Here is a 6,000-nt window from a genome sequence, read left to right on the forward strand (position 1 = left end):
GATTATAAGATCAGCACAGAAACACAGATTTTTCTGCAATTAAACCTTAGCAGCCTTTGTTCAGTGTGTTGCTCCAGCAACAGCAATCTAACAAAAAAAGGAGAAAACTGCCCTAAAGGGTGTGTGAAAAGAGAGAAAAGTGGAAGAATGGGCAGATTTACATCAGAAGAACCAGATTCTTCACTAGTGTAATTCTCTGTTGCTTTGAAGGCCATTGTCACTGAGAATTTGGCCCCAAACTGTATTTTAAAAACAAATGAGGAGTCTTAGGAAATGATTCGCTAGGGCAAAACACATATTTTCCCCTGTAAAACGCTATAAGGAGGGGGAAAAATGAGACAGCAGGCTACTGAATGTGCTTGGTGCAGAGTGCTCTGTCTCTCCAAAGCGTAGCATGAGTAATGCAAGGTTACTGCAGTAAGTACACATTTCTTATTGGATATCAGAGAAAATAGGTGTGTAAAATCCATGTAATTTGATAGCACATACATCACCACTGCCCCTGGGAGTACTGAATCATAAAGCTACATATTTAGCACAGTAAAAGAATATTTCTCATCTTTTCTCTGAGAAAATTCGATGGAAATGAGTGGGGGAAGGGAGAAAAAGCTTATAAATCACGCATTAAAACAACAGGCAAACTGTAGAGATGCTGCGGAGACACAATATATATCCTTTTTTTTTGTTCCATGACATTTGATTTTAAGTGCCCCTCTCCCCTCAGTGTTTTTTAGTACCAGTGTTAAATTACAGTAGCGCTCTTATGGAAATACATGCGAGATTCACATGAATACCAAATGCCTTCATTATGATCGGTGCTGAATTCCAAATGAGAAGCGCCTCTCTCTCTCTCTCTCTCTCTCTCTTCCCCCCCCCCCCCCACGTTAACCTTCAAGGCAAGTCAACACATTTCAAACATTCCGGTCTGATTTTAATTTGGAAAACAGCCTTAAATATAGCACCGACAAGCCAGATCGGCTCAAAGCTGCGAGGGACGGGGCGGGGGGCCAGAAGGAGGGGAGGCAGGGCTGCCACAGCGAGGAGACACCGGGAGAGAAAGAGAGGTGAAAATGAGAGCTAACATCAGCTCCCCTGGGGTCTGCTGTAATCAGCAGACAAATGGTCTCTACTCATGGCGTGTATTCATTCTGCAGCGAGGGGCTGCCAACAAGAGCCTTCCCATGTCTGTTTGGAAATACAGTACTAGCCTTGCTCTATTCAGATGCTTTGAAATAAAAAAGAACTGCTGACAAACACTGCTTTGGGCATTTGACACTGCTTTTAGATCTAGTTACTCAGGCAGTGTAAAATGAACAAATTAGGAATTTACTACAAAAGAGTCTCAGTTCTAGCCTGCTAACGTGTCAGGGTTTATAAAATTAGGGCTTTTTTTTTTTTTTCTCCCCCTCCCTTTCTCTCTCTCTCTGGATTGTTTAAAACCAAAAAACTCCCAACCCTCTCTATCATTTTTTTTTACATTGGTAACTGGCTGTTTTCTTCCGTTTCCCAAACGTGGGTTTTTAGACGCATGTCCGTACATGAAAAAGATATTGAGATATATATGTCACACGTACCAAATATATTTACATATTCATCCTCTAGATAACTGCATCATTTGTGTAGCTCCTATGTCTACATATGTGGTTTCGATTGGAAAATGTGATAAATTTCTTTCAGAAGCTCTTACAGGAATTTTTGCTTTCCCAGGAGGACTCCACTGTTAATTAAGTTAACTTCTTCTTTTAGTAGGACAAAAATACCTTTGTGTCAGTGAAATGCCCATAAACAGGGTTTAACAATGACTCTGGAGCAGCACAACTGTTCTTTTCTTCAAGGAGATTATTTTAAAAATGTACTTTTATACATGACATATTGTATATGGGGCATTACCCGAGCTCCCATGTGGAGTAAGGTTACATCATGTGCTTTGAAGTACGTTATGTATGCTCATGGAAATGTTGAAAAGCTGCTCTTTTGAAACCACATCTCATTTTTGAGAGTGAGCAAAATGAGGTAGGCTGTTAACACAGAGCCAAAAGCAGACATCATACAATAGCCCCCAAGACTCATAATGAAATTAGATTTTTTTTTAATTCAATGATCCAGATGGATTCATTGATGGAATAGCAAACCATTTCTGAGATCGCTAATACCCTAATATATAATTGCAGGAGAGCAACTACTTATCCATTACATTCAGCTGTTCTGCGAGTGCTCCTGAGTTTAATTATCAGTCTGCCTTAGAGAATCCATTTCTCCCTCTCTTTCTGCAACAGCAAAATCAAATTTCAGTCACAGTTTGCATTATAATACCGTATCATAAATCCACGGTTTAGGATGAATGATTATAGTCGTAGGTGCCCACTGATGGAAAACATTTACAGTGTGCGACTGTTCCCCAATGATAGCAGCGCTGAGGGGAGAGCACGTGGAAGATCATCACCGCTTCCTGATCCGCCTGTGATAAAGAGACAGGCAGAAAACAGGCTGATTTTCCACCAGTGACTATCCCACTTACAAGCAGCCTGAAAACCTTACAGTAATGTAACCACAAAGGCACAAGGACTGCACAAAAAAACCTTCCAAGCAGCGGGTCAACGGAGCCAATAATACTGTGTGATTTTAATGAATGAGACCTGGGCTGTGTCCCATCCCTCGCTCTTCTGGATGATCAAGTCCATGCTCATGCATATGAACAACAGAAAGCAGCTTGTCCTAGATGTGGTTTTTTTATGTGGTGCATATGTATGAACAGAGGCTTGCTCGTCAGCGACAGTGCAGAGGAAGGGCAGAGCATGGATTGTAGATCAAAGGAAAACATTTTTTTTCTTTCCTGTTTTTTAGCGAATGTTGTGGTTTGGGTAGGAGCTGGATTGGCAGCCTCGGAGGCTGCCTTCCCGCTTAGCGAGAAGGAAGGCGCAACGGACAAAGTGGAAACCGAAGCTGTCCGTGCTGGCTGTTTGTCTCCCAAATTGGAAGGACTGTGCTTGCAGGTGCCACGGCAGGGCAGTCTCCAGGACTCACTCAACAGTGAGTTGCCCTGTCCAGCTGTGAAGGAGGCTACTAACTGCTACAGCTTCTAGAGTCTTCTCTTTCCTCTGTATACATAGTATATGTACGAGTGTGTGTGTGTGTATCTTCCCATCTCCAGAAAGCCCCGAGGAGTCGTGACACCAGGCATGGGCAACGTACACTTAGTACTCAAAAGTGATCTGTAACTTTTTCCTTCTTGTTATCAGTCACCTAAATGTTTCAGTCCTTCTGACAGCCTTTCTCTGAAACATGATGTCATAGGAGAGAGGCTATAGAGCAGAGACAGCTGGTAGTGCATCCATGGGTTTTCTTCGAGAACCACACGATCCACGTGCAACAGATATGGATGTGAATGGGCTGTGAGAGCCACTGTTAATGAGACTTTTGTGTTTGCACAGTGTGTTTAATACTTGACAAATAAGGAGTCCTAGTGAGTTTTTCTGAATAAATATAGTACAATATTTGCTCTGCTAACCGTGTCACCAAGAAAATGGAGTGGGTTTTGTATTTCCTAGGAATGACATAAATCAGATACAAGACCTGGTATCAGAATGATGGCAACTTCCGAATGATCAGTAAGTAGTTAATCCACTAAAGTTAAGGATTGTGAAGATTATCTGTTGCACCCTTTGGTGATCAAGTCACAATTGTTGTGGCAAGGGGTTAGGGCAGCCAAGTCAGCGTATAATTTGTTTGCATGCCATCTGAATTGCTAGGCTTTTAAACTCAGGAGCAATGTGAGGATAAAATACCAGAAAAGCATGGTGATTTAGTTTAAAGCAAGCCATTGCAATGGGGTTTGAGTGGGGATTTTGACTGTCTCGGGCTCACTCAGAAATTGTCGGCAGCCAGTGGAGCAGTGTGAGCTACCCATTCGTCCAGCCCTCGCTTTGCTGGCTAGAGATGGTAGTCAGGCATCCTGATGGCCTTCGTGGAGGTTTGGGCTAAGTTCCTGTTTTGCACCCCTGATTGTGCATAGTGCTGTTTGAATGTAGCTTAGCTGCTGGAGTGTCAACTGCAATAGCTGTCCTGCTGCTTTGGTCTCCTACCTCTTTCCACTCACCTAAGTCTAGTATCAGAGAAATTCTGTCATCTTTAAATCTCCGCAGAGAAGGCCTGTTATCAAAATTATGCCGGTCCCTGCCACACGAGAAGTAAATGCTAAATCACAGTGAAGTGCTATTGCTGTGGAAAGGATCCCTCTGAGAACTGACCTGTGAAGTGAAAACTGTGGATGACACTGACTACGCCTTCTTCCCTATTCTTAAATTGTCCTGCTTGCATCATTTATTCCAAACACATTTCCAGGGCAGCTGGGAACAAACTGATGAGCAGGGCTGCGAATGCTGAGAGCGCAGAAGGATTGACATTTTAAAGGTAAACATTGAGACTTTCCATCCAGAAGATGCAACAGCTGCTACAGATGCTGACATAACTTCTGACAGCTGGTGATGAGTGACATGTAATGTCAGTTCAAGATGAGAGGCTACAACTTAGTTAAAAGCAGTGCCCTGAATGTGAATCACAAGGCTGGCGCCCGCCACACTGTGGCCACACTGCCGAGCTCCTCCTCGCCTGTGCCTGGGAGCCCGCAGGGGAACCGTGCCGAGCACGTGGCTCTGCTCCAGTGCTGGTGGGTTGTCTCTGGAGAGGACCCGGCTCCAGGAACGTCGCTGGTCGGCATTCCTCTGCCGTACTGACACTAGATATGGGCTGAAGGGCTCATCCTTCTGTGGCATAAGCATTATCCTGTGCTTGATAGCTTCTTTTTGCAGACAGGGAAGTTAGCATCTGGCTTGCGTAACCTTGACTAAGAGATGGCAAATCAATGGCTACATCACTTTTCTGTCATCGCCAGAGACAGTTAAGCTGCATAGAGAGTTTGAAATAAGCCTCCAAACTTTCTAGAAGTTTAAAGCTTTTAAATTTAAATTTCCATGCCAGAGGAATCACATTGAAAGAAGGTGAGAACCGCTCAGCTCCTCGGTACTTCCATTTCAGCTAGGTCCAGGCATACCAGAGACACAGAAAGATGAAACAAAATTAACAGAGCGTGAATTCAACTATTGCAAGCCATGCAGAAATACTGTACTTCTGTTCAGCAGTAGATCGTAACAAAGATTCCAATTAGTTTTCATTTTAAACACACCTTTATTCCAGTCCCGCTGACTGTCTAATCATATTCCTTTCACTTATTCTCTTTGTCAGATGCAGACACTCACTGCACAAAAAGCACGTGAAAACAAAAAATGAGCAGTGGAAATCATAAATCTCAATAAAGTTGGTGTGATGCAGCTGTAAAGATGCTTTATATTTTGAATCTGATCACATTTTGCACTGTTTGTCTCCCTCTTTTTGTAGGTATTTACAATTTTTTATTCTCTGTTTAACCTTCATTCGACTCTGGCTAACTTTGCTAATCAGGGGTTTCTTTACCAAAGTATGACTCAGAGACCTAGCTGTTATCAACATGGACGTAAATTAATAATTTAAAGAGGGCTACTTAAATACGTAGTTTACCCAGTTCATGGGGTGTTTCTATAACCTTTGACACCAGGATTTAACATTAAGTGTTTAATGAGAGCTTCCAAAAGGAAAACCATCTACTAGTAAATGTCTTTAGTTGTAGAATATATGGGTTTAAGGCACAGAAGCACTTAAATAGTAAGTAGTATTTTAAATCATTAGCCACAGCATGTTTTAGTGGGAAATTTCTTTTTTATGTTAATATTAGTCATTGCATAATATCTTCCAGGCTTCTGTGTCTGTTTCCCAAATGTTTATGCTTACATATGTTAAGAACAATAAATCTCTCTGATTCATGAGCAGTAAATGCTGATACTGCTCTTTTATTGAAAGTCTTCAAATTATTATTCTTTCTCTTTCCCTGCAAGTCTCCTATGAAGAAACAATCACCCCAAAAAGCTTGTAAGAAGAGATGGATTTTGCTGTGTCTTTTTAATGTTT

Source organism: Struthio camelus, chromosome Z, assembly GCF_040807025.1.
Source record: "Struthio camelus isolate bStrCam1 chromosome Z, bStrCam1.hap1, whole genome shotgun sequence".
NCBI lineage: Eukaryota > Metazoa > Chordata > Aves > Struthioniformes > Struthionidae > Struthio > Struthio camelus.